Source organism: Solanum dulcamara, chromosome 12, assembly GCF_947179165.1.
Source record: "Solanum dulcamara chromosome 12, daSolDulc1.2, whole genome shotgun sequence".
NCBI lineage: Eukaryota > Viridiplantae > Streptophyta > Magnoliopsida > Solanales > Solanaceae > Solanum > Solanum dulcamara.
This window is the reverse complement of record NC_077248.1, coordinates 17,673,121-17,691,431: the sequence shown is the minus strand read 5'-3', so window position 1 is coordinate 17,691,431 and position 18,311 is coordinate 17,673,121. Positions and strand designations below refer to the sequence as shown.

At 33.9% G+C, this 18,311-nt stretch overlaps 1 long non-coding RNA gene across 1 annotated transcript; it reads left to right on the top strand.

Annotated features, from left to right (window-relative positions):
• Positions 1-8,251: 8,251 nt before the first annotated feature.
• LOC129877102 (uncharacterized) lies at positions 8,252-15,566 on the top strand. The gene is made up of 4 exons (XR_008763471.1): positions 8,252-8,336; positions 12,786-12,921; positions 13,863-14,018; positions 15,405-15,566. It is a non-coding gene; the product is annotated as an uncharacterized LOC129877102 (long non-coding RNA).
• Positions 15,567-18,311: the final 2,745 nt, after the last annotated feature.

The following is an 18,311-nucleotide window of genomic DNA, read 5'->3' as shown; positions in this document are numbered from 1 at the left end:
TTTGGATTGATTATGAACGCTATTCGGTGGACCAATATGTGTAGCAAAACCATCCTTTCTATACAAATTCCTAAATCTTTTAGTCGAAAATAAATTACCACCACATTGATGAATGCTTTCTCCTTTAAGTAAATAACAAGGTAAGCAATAAGCAACATCTGTACCAGTGCTGTATTTCAATCAATCCAGATATTCATTAAACCATGTATTAACAAAACAACGTGGTGTTCCAAAAAAATCAGTCTCTAAGAAGAGTGAAATAGTATTTCTATTTGGTCGATATTTTCATCTTGACATAGTTGATTTTGATTTTGAGATGCCTAATTTGTTTTGGGTACTTTACGAAAATATTTATCCAAGCTTATTGAAACTCCAAACTGAAATAACAGCTACGTGCAACACATTAATTAAAAATTAATTTATAATACACCAAATATTTGGTCGATACTCGAGGAATTAAGTAGCTTTCAACATAAAATTAAGATATACAAGTCTTTCAACACATGATTAGAATAGAAGATTCAGTTTTCAAAAAATAATAATCTTATAACTGTACAGTTCCCCTAAATAATATCAACTACTAAGTTAACAATTTTGTGAACAAGACTAAGAAAACTCAAAATATGTAATTACTCTCTCCAAAGTTAAAAAAAAAATGCACAAAAGCAATTTCAGCAAAAAACAAACAAACACTAAACTAAAGGGTAAAAGGAACTAAGGAATATTTTTTCACATTACAATGGTTGTTGCGAGAAAAAATATAATAGTTCCTAATGACTTCTGGCTACTAAAACATGAAAAGGGTATGAGAATTGAGAAGAGAAGGATAAAAACAAGAGGGTTTTTGACTTTTTGTTTCTCTTTGTGAAGAAGTACATGAGAAGTTAGGGGTGTTAATGGGACGGTTTGGTCAGTTATTTCTTAAAAATTATATCATTTTAATTTTTTGGTTATTTTATAATGTATAGCTAAAATTAGATTTTTTAAAACAATCCTAATCATATTGATTTCCCATCAGTATTGATACGGTTTGGTTATTTTTTTTTTTACTTTTAAAGTATTGCCTTAAAATACACCATTATTAAAATATTTTTTCGCAAGTGTGTTCTTGAAGAAGCACTTCCATTCTTTACCAAGAAGCCAAAAATGTAAAACCTTGTTTGCCGTATTGTTTGATCTAAAACTTTCAATAGAAGTGTTTGCATAAGTTTTCTCGTATTGTTTGATGGAGTATCCATTATAATATCTTTTAATTTTAAACCTAATTAATTAAAGACTAATTAACAGACAAAAGCTCAAAATCGTCCAGTCATTAGAGGTCTAGGACCTAGGTAATTTTTATATTTGAAAAACATTATAAAATATATTTATATTTTTTTTGAACTTGATTTATATATGAAATTTAACATATTGTTAATATATAAAATATATTTGCATACATGTAAGGTTATTTGGTTCGGTTTAATTATTTTTTTTATAAATTAAAAAGACCATCCTAATTATTTGGGTTGATTATACACTTAAATAAAACTTTGATTTTATTTAAAAAATAATATAAATCGATTCAGTATGGTTTGGTTCAGTTGATTTTTCATATTTTTTTGACACCCCAAGAGAAGCCACTATCCAGGAAAAAAAGAGGAGAAAAAACTAAAGGGTAAAAGATTTTGTTTAATGACTGTATGAGTTTATTATTTTTTAATTTAGAAAAGTCCAAAGAAAACTTTTGTTTTTTTAATCAAAGGAAAAATGGAACTGAACAAATCAAAATTCAAAACTTCCGTTCTTTTTATAAAGACAAAATCGGAACTAAAAAATTTAAACTAAACACCCCTGTAAAGGCTCAAACCCAAGCCTTCAAGGCGGATTTGTACACTCTTAATCATTGGACTATCTTTTTTTTCTATATCAAGAGAGTTCAATAATCAATATATATCTAATAATATCGATGTTTAACATATATACTCACAAAAGTTTTCCAACAAAAATTGTACATATGACACACCTTAACTAGGTGCAGCTCCTCCCGTATTCTCAAATGTAGGAGGACCTCAAATATTATATAACACTTATCATCATCACCATATCATATCATCATATTATTATATTATATATATTATACTAACAATGAGAAGCAAAAAAGTTAAAAGTGTTAGGTATTGAGCATTTGTTTAGTGGATGTCTTTTTCCCAAGTGGGCCCCACTCAAAGTGGGCAACTAGCCCACTTGGTATGTAATACTTTTATTATGCCTATAAATATGGGCAATGAAAGACAGATAAAGAACATACGGTAGAATACAGATACTATCATATTTCCTTTCTCTGTTTCTCTGTTTAAATCTCCCTTTCTCTCACTGTTCATTCTCCTAATCAATTGCAAAGTTAATTTTATAACACGTTATCAGCACGAGGCTCCGGCTAATTTTTCAAGGTAACAAAAAGTGGTAAGAGTTTTATTTAAATTTATTTTCATAAAATGACAAATATTTCAAAAATTGAATTTGTTGCTTTGGATATCTCTGGAAAAGATTACTCCTCATGGGCACTAGATGCCGAAATTCATCTTGAATCGATGGGTCTGGCAGACACCATCAAAGATGATAACCAGGCATCTAGTCAAGACCGTGCAAAAGCTATGATTTTCCTCCGCCACCATCTTGACGAGTGTCTTAAATTACAATATCTTACATTAAAAGATCCCTTGAAATTGTGGAAAAATTTAAAAGAAAGGTATGACCACCTGAAGTTGGTCATGCTTCCACAAGCGCGTTATGACTGGTTAAATCTGAGACTGATGGACTTTAAAAATATAACTGAATATAATTCTGCTTTATTTAGAATTATAGCTCAGTTAACTTTATGCGGAGATGAAATCACGGAACAAGATAAACTTGAAAAAACATACTCCACATTTCCACCCGCGAATATGCTCCTGCAGCAGCAATATCGCGAAAAAGGCTTTACAAAATATTCTGAATTATTATCTCACTTACTTATTGCTGAACGCCATAATGAATTATTAATGAAAAATCATGATAGTCGGCCCGTTGGTTCTTTGCCATTCCCTGAAGTGAATCAGGCAAATTCTAACCAACGAGAAAGAGGCCATGGCCCCAGTCGTGGTCGTGATCGTAGTCAAAGAAGAAATTTTAATCATGATGCTCGGCTGGCACCGAGAAATAACCAGCAATATAAAAGGCAGGGTAAAAAGCCAGAAGCTTTACCGAAGAATAATTCAGAAACAATATGTCATAGATGTGGAGGTGTGGGGCACTGGTCGCGGATTTGCCGGTCGTCAAAACGCTTGGTTCAGCTATATCAGGCATCGTTAAAGAGGCAGAAAATAATCCAGAGACAAATTTTATCTCTGAGGACAATATTGAGCCCATGCATCTGGATGTAGCTGATTTCTTTAATTTTCCAGAAGTAAATATGAATGTTGATAAGCCCGATAATATTTAAATAATTCTCTTTGTTGTTGTATGTATTAAATATTATGTTTGTATTTTTCTAGCTCAATGTAATGAAATAAAACTTTGTATAATAAATCAGGTATTAATTATAATATTGACTTTCTTTCTTTGTGAAGAAAATATGGAAATGCCTCAAATCTTGTTTGGATCAATGATAAATCACGAGGATATTTGTGTAATTGATAGTGGAACAACCCATGCTATATTTAAAGACGAGAAATATTTTTCTAATTTACTTAGAAGAAAAGCTAATGTTACTACAATTTCTGGCAATTCCAAAATGATTGAAGGCTCCGGAAGAGCTACTATAATTCTGCCTAAAGGGACAAAAATTGTTATAGAAGATGCATTATTTTCTTCTAAATCTCCAAGAAACTTATTAAGTTTTAAAGATATCCGCAGAAATGGATATCATGTTGAGACATTAAATGAAATGAATATTGAATATCTTGGTATAACCAAGAGTGTCTCAGGCCAGAAATATATTTTGGAAAAATTACCAACTCTGTCATCTGGCCTATATTATGCAAAAATTAGTGCAATTGAAGCAAATATGATCGTAAACCAGAAGTTTACTGATCCAAATATATTTGTGCTATGGCATGATCGAATAGGTCATCCTGGATCAATAATGATGAGACGAATTCTTGAAAATTCAACTGGACATCCGTTAAAGAACCAGAAGATTCTTACAAATGATGAATTTTCATGTGCTGCTTGTTATCAAGGCAAATTAATTGCCAGACCATCGACCCTGAAGGTTGGCATCGAATCTCCTGGATTTTTAGAACGTATACATGGAGATATATGTGGACCTATTCATCCACCAAGTGGATTGTTTAGATATTTTATGGTCCTAATAGATGCATCATCTAGATGGTCTCATGTGTGCTTGTTATCATCTCGCAACCTGGCGTTTGCAAAGTTGTTAGCACAAATAATAAGATTGAGAGCGCAATTCCCAGATTATCCAATTAAGGCCATTCGCCTTGATAATGCTGGAGAATTTACATCCCAAGCATTTAATGATTATTGCTTATCAATTGGGATAAAAATTGAACATCCTGTTGCTCATGTTCATACTCAAAATGGCCTTGCAGAGTCATTTATAAAGCGCCTACAATTGATAGCAAGACCTCTACTAATGAAAACAAAATTGTCAATTACTGTTTGGGGTCATGCTATTTTACATGCAGCAGCACTTGTACGTCTCCGACCGACACATTATAATAAATATTCTCCGTCACAATTAGTATTTGGTCATGAACCAAATATAGCCCATTTAAGAATTTTTAGTTGTGCGGTATACGTGCCTGTAGCACCACCACAACGTACAAAAATGGGCCCTCAACGAAGGTTGGGCATATATGTTGGGTTTGACTCACCCTCCATTATTCGATACCTTGAACCGTTGACTGGAGATTTATTCACTGCTCGATTTGTAGATTGTCGGTTTGATGAAACAATTCTCCCGCCATTAGGGGGAGAGAAAAAGGAACCCGAAAAAGAAAAAGAAATTGCGTGGAAAGTTTCATCACTATCACATTTTGATCCACGTACCCGCACATGTGAACAGGAGGTCCAGAAGATCATTCACTTGCAGAAAATAGCAAATCAAATGCCAGATGCATTTATTGATTTGAAACGGATAACTAATTCACATATCCCTGCAGTGAATGTACCTATCCGGATTGATGTCCCTAAAGGACCATCTACTAGTATCATAGCTTCTGAATCCCAAATACGCCTGAAGCGTGGTAGACCATTGGGTTCAAAGGATAAAAATCCTAGAAAAAGAAGCATAAGAAATAATAAAGATGATACTACACACGAACTTCCTGAAGATATTCCTGAAGAAATCAGTGAACCCGAGACTCAAGTGAATGAAGAACTTTCAATAAGTTCTACCGGTGATGAGATAAATTTAGATCGATCAAAAATTACGGTGGATAATGTTTTTGCATATAATGTTGCAATTAACCTCATGCAAGATAGTGAAAGTCTTGAACCTAAATCCGTCGAACATTGTCGACGTAGATGTGATTGGCCAGAATGGCAAAAGGCAATTCAATCAGAATTAGACTCACTTGCTAAACGTGAGGTTTTTGGACCTGTAGTCCAAACCCCTGAAGGTGTAAAACCAGTTGGCTATAAATGGGTTTTTGTGCGGAAACGAAATGAGAGAAATGAAATTGTAAGATACAAGGCACGCCTTGTTGCATAAGGATTCTCTCAAAGACCCGGAGTCAATTATGAAGAAACATATTCACCAGTTATGGATGGAATAACTTTTCGATATCTCATCAGTTTAGCTGTACATAAAAATCTTGAAATACATCTAATGGATGTTGTTACAGCTTATCTTTATGGTTCACTTGATAATGAAATTTACATGAAAATTCCAGATGGATTAAAATTGCCTGAAGCATGTAAAAAGTCTCGAGAAATGTACTCAATAAAACTACAAAGATCATTATATGGTTTAAAACAATCAGGGCGTATGTGGTATAATCGCCTCAGTGAGTACTTGATAAATGAAGGCTATATAAATGATGTCATTTGCCCATGTGTTTTTATTAAGAAAACGGAATCAGAGTTTGTGATACTCGCCGTTTATGTTGATGACATAAATCTTATTGGAACCCCTGAAGAGGTCCAAAAGGCGATTGAATATCTAAAGAAAGAATTTGAAATGAAAGATCTCGGAAAGACAAAACTTTGTCTAGGCCTACAAATTGAACATTTAGCAGACGGAGTTTTTGTCCATCAATCTGCCTACACTGAGAAAATCTTAAAAAGATTTTACATGGACAAAGCACATCCCTTAAGTACTCCAATGGTTGTTCGATCACTTGAAGTGGAAAAAGATCAATTTCGACCTCCAAGAGAGGATGAAGAAATTCTGGGTCCTGAAGTACCATATCTCAGTGCTATTGGTGCACTTATGTATCTTGCTAACGCAACTAGACCTGACATAACATTTTCTGTTAATTTGCTAGCAAGGTATAGTTCATCCCCAACGCGAAGGCATTGGAACGGTATCAAACATATTTTGCGATACCTGAAGGGTACTATTGATATGGGTTTGTTTTATACTAACAAAGGTTGCGTAGACCTTATTGGTTATGCAGATGCAGGTTATTTATCAGACCCACATAAAGCTCGATCTCAGACAGGTTATCTGTTTACACACGGAGGGACTGCTATATCATGGAGATCTACAAAACAGTCCATTGTTGCTACTTCTTCAAATCATGCTGAAATAATAGCAATTCATGAAGCAAGTAGAGAATGTGTGTGGTTGAGATCGATGATACAGTTCATCAAAGAAAGATGTGGTCTAGAAAATAATGTGAAAATACCCACAATTATATTCGAAGACAATGCCGCGTGCATAGCTCAATTGAAAGGTGGCTTCATAAAAGGAGACAGAACGAAACACATTTCACCAAAATTATTCTTCACACATGATCTTCAGAAGAATGGTGAAATTGATGTACAACAAGTTCGTTCAAGTGATAATCTTGCAGATTTATTCACAAAGGCATTACCAACATCAACTTTTGAGAAGCTAAGGCATAAGGTTGGAATGCGCCGTCTCCAAAATATCAAATGAAGCTTTCATCAGGGGGAGTAAATACGCGCTGCACTCTTTTTTCCTTAACCAAGGTTTTGTCCCACTGGGTTTTCCTGGTAAGGTTTTTAATGAGGCAGCACCTAAGACGTATTATCAGATATGTGTACTCTTTTTCGTTTATTAGATTTTTTTCCACTGGTTTTTTTTTTTCTAGTAAGGTTTTAAAGAGGCACAAGACTTATAGATGCTCAGGATAACTATATTTATTTATTCTTTAACTAGAATATTCTTGACATCCAAGGGGGAGTGTTAGGTATTGAGCATTTGTTTAGTGGATGTCTTTTTCCCAAGTGGGCCCCACTCAAAGTGGGCAACTAGCCCACTTGGTATGTAATACTTTTATTATGCCTATAAATATGGGCAATGAAAGACAGATACAGAACACACGGTAGAATACAGATACTATCATATTTCCTTTCTCTGTTTCTCTGTTTAAATCTCCCTTTCTCTCACTGTTCATTCTCCTAATCAATTGCAAAGTTAATTTTATAACAAAAAGTTGAATTACTAAAATATTCTTATAATTTTATACTCACTCCATTTCAAAATAATTGAATTGTTGGAGTATTGTTTAGTATTCAAAATAATTGAATTGTTCTCTATTTAAGAAAGATGTTGGAATATTTTTCCAATTTTACCTTTCATTAATTAAATTTCCAAAGTTGAGTTCCTAAAATGAATTAAATGAGTATTGAGAGTTTGCGTGTAGTTTGTAAAAGGCAAAAATAAAAATACATGATTAATTTATATCTTTTTTTCCTTAAGTTGTATGTCATATTTCAACAATTCAATTATTTTAAAATAGAGGGAGTAATATTTATGGACAAAAATGTGAATACACATTAATTAAAACAAATACTATTATATTTTATTAAGCGCGATTAAATTTTGGTATCACATGTCTTCTAGAAGGAATTGAAATTCAAAGTGAGGGCATATTAGACTTTTGATAGAATTGCCTACGCAACGTGTTAGCCAACCGCTAGCGTTCTTTTCCAATTTCCACATCATTGTTCCTCTATTGTCTTCTTCCACTTTCTCTCTTTTCTCAAGCATAATCATGCATTGTGATTCGTTTTCTTTCCAAAACCTACATACAAAATTCGACAGTTTTTTAATTTCTTTTTTGGTTCTAATAAAAAAAAAAGAATAGGATGACGAGACATGTTGTTAAAGAGGAGTTTCTTTCATAAAGTTTCTCCTCTCTATTGGGTATTGTAGTAAGGTAAATATCATCATTCTGCTCTATTTATTTTTACTCTTTTGTTGTTTTCCTGTAATGACCCTCAAGGTCATTTTTGGAATTTTTGTAAAATGACCATTTTACCCCTCCCTTTAGATGCCCCGAGTCATTTCTAATTGTTATCGGGTGTTGATTTTTAGAAAATCCTATGAAAAGTTAAGTCCTTGGAAATTTTGAGTTTCATAAGCTTTAAGTGTTAAAAAGTGGTATTTGGGGTCAATCGGAGCTACAGATCTCGGAACGGAATTCCGTCAATTCCAGCAGCTCTGAAATGTCTAAATTGGGTTAGGAGACTTTACGGAATCAGTGTTGAAGCTGTAACGAAGATTTGAGGCCTTAAGTTGAGAATTTGAGGAACTTTAAGCCAAGGTTTGACTTTGGTCAACTTTTGGAGTTTCGATGCTCGGAATGGAATTCCGACAACTCCGTTGGATTCAGGAGATGGTTTTTGGTCTAGAAGAAGTGTTGGTTGAATTTTTAGAGGTCCCGAGTCCATTTTGGTATTTTAAAGGCCTAAATTAGTTTAGTTGCGACTTTTTGAGTTTTGGGCTAACGAAATCTCGAATTCAAATTCTGATGGTTCCATCATCTCTGGAATGACCAAATTAGGCTAGTAGCACTGTTGGAATAACTATCGAGTCAATCGATACGAGTTTGGGCTATTTGGCGCTTTTGACTTTGAAACTTAGCCTATAGTTGACTTTGGTCAACATTTTTGGAAAATGCGCTCGAATAAAAATTCTGACAGCGCGGTTAGTTCCGGAATGTTGATTTTGGTCTAGAACGACCCTTCGTTCGCTTTTTGAGGCTTCCGGACTAATATCGAGGCCCGCTGTGAAATATGACTTAAAATGACTCTTGGATGTGGGACCCACTTTTTATTATAATAACCTCGTATGAGAATTCTGAATGCGCCATTGAGTCCGAAATATCGAATTTAGTAGGGTAGCATATCTGGTTTATTTTTATCGGATTCCGAACGAATTCCGAGGGTCCATTCGGAGACTTTAAATAATGGAAAACCAGAAAAATCTAGTGCAATAGTGCAGATTTTGCACCAGATTTTCAGATTTTTCTCCTCAACTTTAAACCCTCATTTCTTGAGTTCTAGAGCTCCAAATTGGGTGATTCAAAAGGCAAAATTGTGAGGTTTTTCGTGGAGAACGCATTGGAGAGATTGAAAACTGATTTGGAGCATTCGATTCAGGTAAAAATCGTGATTTTATTTGCAGCAGTATCCATTTTCGGAATGGATTTTTGAAGAACTTTGACAAGTTATTTCTTGACCAATATAAATCTGATTTGGGTGATTCCAGAGGCTATCTTGTGTGGAAATTTAAGGAGAACATCGTGGAAGTTTCAGAATCTGTTTTTGGCACATCGTTCGAGGTAATAAATTGATTTTTAGCTGTAGATTTAGTGATTTTCGGAATGAAATTTTATTGAATTTTGAAAGAGTGTATCTTGGCCAATATAACTTCGTTTTGAGTGATTCTTGAGGCTAGATTGTGGGGTTTTTCGCAAGGACCATCATAGTGCAATTTGTTTGGGTTGAAAGAGTCTCGTATTTCCAGAATCTACTGATTTCGATGCTGCCATTTTTGGTCTTTTAGTCCGAATTTATGAGTTTTGGTTGTTTGATCGTCTTGCATAATTTCCCACCCCGAATTGTATTATAAATCTGATTTTTGAGCTTGGGGTGACGTTTAGAACCTGTTTTGGGGGTCAAATCCGGAATTTCGTATGTGGGTCCCACAATTCCCGTTTTCGACCCAAAAATTGGTCCATTTCCAAAAATTATGAAATTATTGTCTAAACGACCGTATCGACGTTGTGGTTCTATTTTTGACAGTTTGGCAGCGTTCCGAGGTCGTTCAAAAGTGAAAAGCTCCAGCACAGTGATTTGAAGCTCGCGTGTTTAGCCTACAGGTAGGCTACGGTTTACCTTTCTTTAGATTGAGTTGGAATGTGTGAAAGCATGTTGAAATAGTTGGGATTTTGGTTGGGTAGTTTAATTGTATATCTCAGGTGTTAGAAATCATGTTTTAGGCTTGTTATCGGGTTTTTCGGGTATTTAGAAGTAGATGTATCTTGTCGTTATTTGTTAGTATTATAAGGAGAGTTGAATGAGCATGTTGTTGATACTGTGGAGTATGTTGGCCTTAGTATAGGTGTTAGAAATTATGCTTTAGGCTTGTTATCAGGTTTTTCACGTATTTAGAAGCATGTGTATCTTATCGTTATTTGTTAGTATTATAAGGAGAGTTGAATGAGCATGTTGTTGATACTGTGGAGTATGTTGGCCTTAGTATAGGTGTTAGAAATCATGCTTTAGGCTTGTTATTAGGTTTTTCAGGTATTTAGAAGCATGTGTATCTTATCGTTATTTGTTAGTATTATAAGGAGAGTTGAATGAGCATGTTGTTGATACTGTGGAGTATGTTGGCCTTAGTATAGGATGTAAACTTTCTTTATATGCCCGGCATCGCTCCGGTGGACTTAGATCCCTGTAGAATGGTGTAGCGGGCTAGTGCCTAGTAGTTGGCCTTAGCTAGGCGATACCCTTGCTCTTAATAACACTCCCACCCATAACTCGGTATAGTCATAACTTTTGAGATGCGTTGGCAATACTAGAATTTATGATCGTTTGGCTTCGGCTCTGGTTCAAGTTTTGGCGGCATACCAGTTGACACATTATGGAGGAAATTATCGGTACTGTTGTTGATTAGTTGGAAAGGATATATTCGAAACCATGGGATAAATTATCGGGGAGCATCCGGGTACTCAGTCCCGGCCTCCGCCGACTTGCTAGTATGACGAGCATCCGGGTATCCAGTCCTGGCCTCGATCATATCGATGTATTACAGCGAGCATCCTGGTACCAGTCCAGGCCTCGACTGCACCGATGTATTACGGCGAGCATCCGGGTACCCAGTCCCGGCCTCGACCGTACTGATGTATTATGGCAAGCATCCGGGTACCCAGTCCCGGCCTTGGCCACTTTGAACATTCGGGCGAGCATTTGGGTCCCAGTCCCGGCCTCGACCCCTAAGTCACCCCTAGATCGATTGACTCTTGGAGATTCTGGGTTTTGGAAATGATACAGTACTTCGGTTCCTGACATCGCAGATTCTTGGTTCCTAGCCTTGGTAGTTGTAGCTATTCTGTGTACTCGACGAACTTATGGGGGTTCATCCGGGTTTTTATTTAACTTGCGTACGAGTGTCCTGGCTGGGCTTATGGGGGCCCAGTTGGGTATAGTTAGCTGTAGCTCTCGTAGATAGTACTCTTTTCACTTTAGATGCTTATGTTGATTCCTATTTAGGCTTATTCCTCTTTTTCATATTGTTTTCACCTTTTCTGCTCAGTCGGCCTATGATGCCTACTGGGTACCTGTTGTTTTGGTACTCATACTACACTCTGCATCTACTTTCGTGATGCAGGACCGAGTACCATCTACTGTCACGAATAGATCGAGCTTGTTGCAGTCAGATTCGGAGACTAGGGTGATAACTTGGCATTTTTGGATCACTTCTGTCTCCTTCAGAATGGATGGCCCGTCTTTTGCCTTTTGAGACTAGCCAGTTGTTGTATATATATGTCTGGTCCACTTTCGGGACTTGTACTCATCTTTTATTTTATAGCAGCTCTGTACTTATGACTTCCAGGTTCTGGGAAGGATCTTTAGTTATTTAAAACATGTTTTGGTTTACTTCCTCTTATTCATTCTGTTTACTTTTATAATTCAATGCTCTTATATAGTTTTAGCCTTCAAACACATTACTTGAAGTTCCGGGTTGACGGGTTGGCTTACCTACTAGAGGGTTATAGTAGGTGTCATCATGACTTACAAAATTGGGTCGTGACATTTCCACTTTAATTTTTTCTCTACAATGACTTTGTCGTTGGTTTTTTTCTCTCACTATGTTTCTACAGTTAATATTTGGTGGGTGTGTTATTATATGCTCTCATTTGAAGTTTCCATTTGTTATACTCATATATGTTCTGTGCATGCAAGATTTTGTTCGATAAAAAATAGGTATTAAAATTCTTGAAGAAAATTAAAAATGTTTCGTACATGTTTGATGAATGTCTTCAGAGAAGCCAATTTTTCATTTAACTTCTAGATTCTGCTTTTTTTGATGCTTGAAATTTTTAATTTGGCTTCATCGACGTAATATAGCTCCGAGAAAATGTTAGCCGGAGGAAACCTATATATATATATATGAGAAAGATGGAGATAAAATTTATAAAAGGGAATTGCAGAAAAAAATGAGAAGAAACATGAAAGTAGATAGAAAAAGCTAGGTTGTATCAATTAAAGATATTAGAGAACATTTTCGCCTAAATATTCAATTTCAAGTAAAAACTGCAACGGAGCTCGAAATGTCTGAATTACTCAAAAGTAACAAAGGCTTTTTTTTCCTGAAGGATGTGTGCAGGGAGAAGATTGCATTTTTTGATTGTTCAGTATCGATTTTGAACTATTGGCACCAGTCCTACATTCTATTTCCATGGAAACAGGAGAAAAGCGGCTTGGCGAAAAGAAGACTCCGTGGTGCTTTAGGTACCGTATTGACAAGCGTGGTGGTGTTTGAACAACGAAAAAGTATCAACAAGAGTATCTTTGAGAATCAATCTAGATTTTCCCCTCAATGTCAATTATGTTTTAATCTACTAAATTCTGATTGATTAACTTCTTCCTCATCGGAAATGTTTTTATTTGGTGATTTTTAGTTTTCATGATTGATGTTCATTTCTGACTTATACGTTTTCAGCTCATGGTAAACGTATGTGTGAGAGGCAGGGGTAGTTATTCCTCAATTTTTACTACTACTACTTTGTTCACCTTCCTTTTTTTTTTTGTTGTTATTTTTCTTTTTATTTAAGTGAATATGTTGATTTTTAGTGTTGGAATTTGGATTCCAAGGGGTAACAAGATTTTAACTGGTCCATAGAAATGATTTCTTATATTTCTCTTCTTTAATTTACAGTAACCATACACGATCTCTTTATTTGTTTGCTGAGTTCTCATTTGTTAACCAGGCATCTCTTATGTAAGATCATGTTTTAGAAGTAACAAGTTCAATAAATATAGATTTAAAACTTCTTTTCTTTTTCAAGATCACTTGATCTAATTACGCAATATTTAAGCCTTTCTTTTCACTTAAGTTTCAATTTTTATTTTACTGAAGTCATTTATCATTTTTGTTGGAACTATACCCTTAGTTGAGGCTGGGTGATGTCATTGTCAAGGGAGTGAAGAATTCAAAATATGATCTCTCTTTTTGAAAGAAAACATGAAAATGGATGAACTTCATGTTCACTTTGGCAGCACATTAGTTTGGCAAACGTTGGCTAAGATTATTCCTCATTGTTGATCTAGCTTGATATGCACTTGACGTGGTACATATTGTATTCTCATAGCAGCAAGTTCGATATATTGTATTTATATGCTAAAAATGCTTTTTCCATGTTTGTGACTTTAAAATTTGCTACGTCTTCAAGAACATGCGGGTGCTTATGGAGAGTATATATCCAGGAGTCCAAGGCTGAAAAGGCAAGAAAGAGGACTCTTATCTGATCAGTTTGAGACGAGGCGTGCTAAGAATAAAGCAACTCAGGAGAGAGAAACTAGCAAAGTAGGACGAACATTTGACTAAGGTATGGATTTTGCTTGCTTTTATTCTTAGCTCTTAATCTATACTATTTACTGAAATCATGTAGTCATGGTTGTGAGTTAGTTAAGTGGATTAAATTATTTTGTTGATTTTTAACTAAGTGGTTGAAGAAACTATATTTGCATCTGAAAGTATCTTTTTTTGACGTGTGTACTTAGAGTTATTAAAAACTTCATTATCATGTAAAAGTGCAGAATATACCTTTCCAATAGAGTTATATACTATGATAATACAGTGACTGAAATAGAAAATAAATAATATGCATGTCCACATAAACAAAGTGAAAACATTCGATGGACAGACAGAGATGGTACATTGAGATTTAGCCACGAAAAAGAATTGCGAGACCTTATTCAACTGAAGTTGAGGTTACACTTTTGAATTTAATCATCCAGTATCTGAAACCAGCTCATCCAGCTGATTTGAATTCAAATTTATGTCAGATGAAGTCTTTAAAAGAAAAAAATCCTTCTATATTAGTAGTTTTTTCCCATTTCCAGTAGTACAACCTCAGAACTTTGATAAAAGTACAATTATCTCACTTTGATATATTAAAGTAGTAGTTGATTGTGTTGTCCAACTAATAATAAGAGACAGAAGGTTCATCTCCTACATGCATGCTTATTGAAAAATCACATCTGCGTCATCCCATCAGCTACACGAATTGCATGATTAGACTTATATTTTCTACAAGATGACATATGACATATTTTCTACAAGATGACATATGACCTTTCACAACTTCTTCCATCCCAAGAGATTGCTTTTTTTCCCTCTGTTAACTTGATCTCTAACAGCTTCAAGGCACAATTCAGATGGTCATTTCCCCTTGATGTTCTCCTTCACTTCACTTATATCCACCCATGTGGTACTTCATTCTACGATATATATAAGGTCCATATGTATAGAGATATCATCATCTACATCCAAAAAGCCGTATGCTTTGGAAGAAGCTTGTACAGTTTGGGAAGGGGTTTTGATTGATCAAAAGAAGAATCTACTTCAACCGATATGCCCTTTGGCACAGCCATACATAACATAGAAATCACACTTGAAAGGATGGACAATTAGCTAGAGCAGTGGGTGCTGTAGCGAAACTGATTGCAAAAGAGGGGAAATCGGCCACATTAAAATTACCTTCTGGGGAGGTTCGTTTGATATTCAAAAACTGCTCAGAGTCTTTTGTGCATTTTTTTCCAGCCCGCATAAATTATACTTTGCCAATTTTATTTCCATGTATATAGAATGATATTTAGGTTCTAATACAACTTTTGATAATGAGTCAAGTTCAACATCTTACAAAGCTTATTTTTGTTGCGAAGTTTCTTCATGTTTTCTCCTTTTCTCCTAATATATGTCTCATTCGTAGGTTGTTATAGATCATTTGAAGGTGCAACTTCTCCAGAAATTACATCCACAATAGAACTGTGCTGGCAAATTCATGTAGTGTGAATATATTCATGGATGTAATTTAGAGTATGAGCAGAGTTCGACATACTAAATGTACGGAGCGTGAAAACGAAGTGTTGAATGCTTAGTGTGAAATCCCTTTTTGAATTTGTATGATAATTTGAAATTACTTTTTGAATCTATATGATGTAGTTTTATGTTTTTGTTATTTATCAAACTTGAATTATACATCATTAGTGGTTATGAGATCCTAACCAAAAGTCAAGAATATTGTTTTTATTCAAAAAATCAATGTACTACTAATCTCCTATTCAAATTGTTGGGCTTGTGCGCAGCACGGGCATAGCTCATCTAGTATTTCAAGACAAATCAAGGGTCTTTTACTACCCGTTTTGTTAGAATCTATAATGCTTCATTTCCCCTTGAATTAAATTGCACAATGACTGCTAATTTAAGAGACCAATAATGAATTGAAAAATCAATTACAAATTTATTTATTATTCTCTCTTTCTTATACAATATATTTTTAATAATTATTTTATTCTGCAAGATTTTCATTGCACAAATTTTATATCAAATGGAAAAAGTATCTATCTATATATAATAAAATTGGATAAAAGAAGAATAATGTTCGCCTAAGGATCATATCTATCTTTTTTCTCATTTTTGGGGAATTTCCCCCCTTTGTTTATCTATTTATTTTATTTTAAATAGCTCAAAAATCTTTTAATTCTATTAATCAACTTTTTATTTTCCATTATAATTATCTTCTTTATTAGATATGTTAATACTCACTATGTATGGCCTTTTGGTATCCTTCCAATCACTTCATAATATGCACAAATTTAAAGCATTTCATGGTTCATTGGTTTCATTATTTTTTATTTTAAAAAGTCATTGATTTCCGTGGCTACTTTTCGACACCTGTTACAGGAACATAATATATACTCTTTCCGTTCAATTTTAGTTGTCAGATATATATTAAAAATAAATGTCTCAAATTAGTTGTCAATTAAAAATAATCAAGAAATAATTAGTCCCTTTTTTCAACTCTACCCTAGTAATTAAGTCATTTTGAAATGTGAAAAAAGTTATTACTACAACTACTCTCTTACTACAATATTCAAAAAGACTATTTTAAAGTTACAAGACTACTTCTTGTTAATTTTTTGGTATTCCTCGCCTATCATTCAATACGTAACACATCAATTTATGATATTTAATATAGAAATTTAATAATCCATTAATAGAGACTAATTCTCATAATGATTGAAAAATATTTATAGTAGAATTATATTAGTTTAATTGCATCCCTTATTAATTTTTCTTAAAGATTGTGCCAGTCCTTATCCTGACAACTAAAATAGGATGGAGAGCGTATATTTTTGTTTTATTTGGCAAGCTACAAGAAAGGATATGTGGTACATGTATATTTGTATATATATTTATAAGGAAAATATACTTATAGAAAAATTACCTAATTACACTATTTTATTTATCATATTTTTCATTACTCCCATCTATTTCAAAAATCTTTTCTTTTTATCCGGATACATTAATTCAGTAATCCGAATACATTAATTGATTAATCTGAATACATTAATTTTGATTCATAAATTATCTCTATGTCCAATGTATCATGTTTTATATGTTACCTGCCGATACATAAAACCCTAATTAATATTCAGAATACTGAATTACTTTATCCGAATTACTGAATTAATGTATCCGGATTATCATATTTTTAAGGGATTTCTATAAATTGAAAAAGGGTAGGGAAAATGATAATTAGCCCTCTACACTATGTGATTCCTAAAAAATCTACTAAACTTATTGATTCATCAATTATTATCATCATATTAACCACGTATAATTTAAAGTTTTCTTGGTAAAGTTAAAGTTTGATAAATTAAGGATTCCAAGGTCGATTTTAACTTCATTTTTTATGAAATTTCCTATTTGAACTTTTCTAAGCACGGGTAAGATATTTATTAAGAAATATTTCGAATTTTAGTCGGGTTTTCAGATTCGGATATTGGATTTTTTTCTCTCAAGAATATGAATTTTTAGTAAAATTGTGATTTTGAGCTCGTTTTCAACTCTTCTTCGATGTGCTTTTCACTATTGAGTTTCAAATTATTTGGGTAACATGATTTTACACAAAATGTCATGTTTAACCTCAATTTTTGAAAATGAAATTTTGGGTAAATTTGGCCCAGTTTCCAAAATCTTTGATATGAGTGTTGTTAGTTTTGAATTCTTATTGTGATTACCTATTTAATTAGATTGCGTTGATTTGGAGGCCCAATGAAAAGGAAAAGCTCAAGTGCCCTGTTGATTAATTGTGTGTTTGAGGTAAGCGGACTTCTTAACCCTTTGTTAAGTATATAAAATCTTGTATTCCTTATTGTGTGTGTTGGGGAGTAATGAAATTTGGTGAAAGGTTTGATATTTGTGGTCACATGTTCATATTGAATGATTCTGACAATGAAAAAGGGTAACAAAAAGATAACTTGATGGTATATTGATGTTTGATGTGTTAGGGATGATTTGAATAGTTATAATAATTTTTTATTATGTTGTAATGGATTATACGTTGATATGGAATCTGTCATTTTCTCATTATTTGTGTGAACATGCCTATTTGCATTGATTATGAAACACTGTGATGAGATCTATTTTGATGATGATGCCGATGGAAAATGCTTTCGATGATGTTGATGAAAACTGATTCCGGCAATTTATGATTATGCTGATGGAAAATGATTTTGGTAATGCCAATGAGAAATAGTTCCGGCAATTGATGATTATGCCGATGGGAAATGATTCTGACGTTGCCGATGAGAAATGGTTTCAGTGATTGATA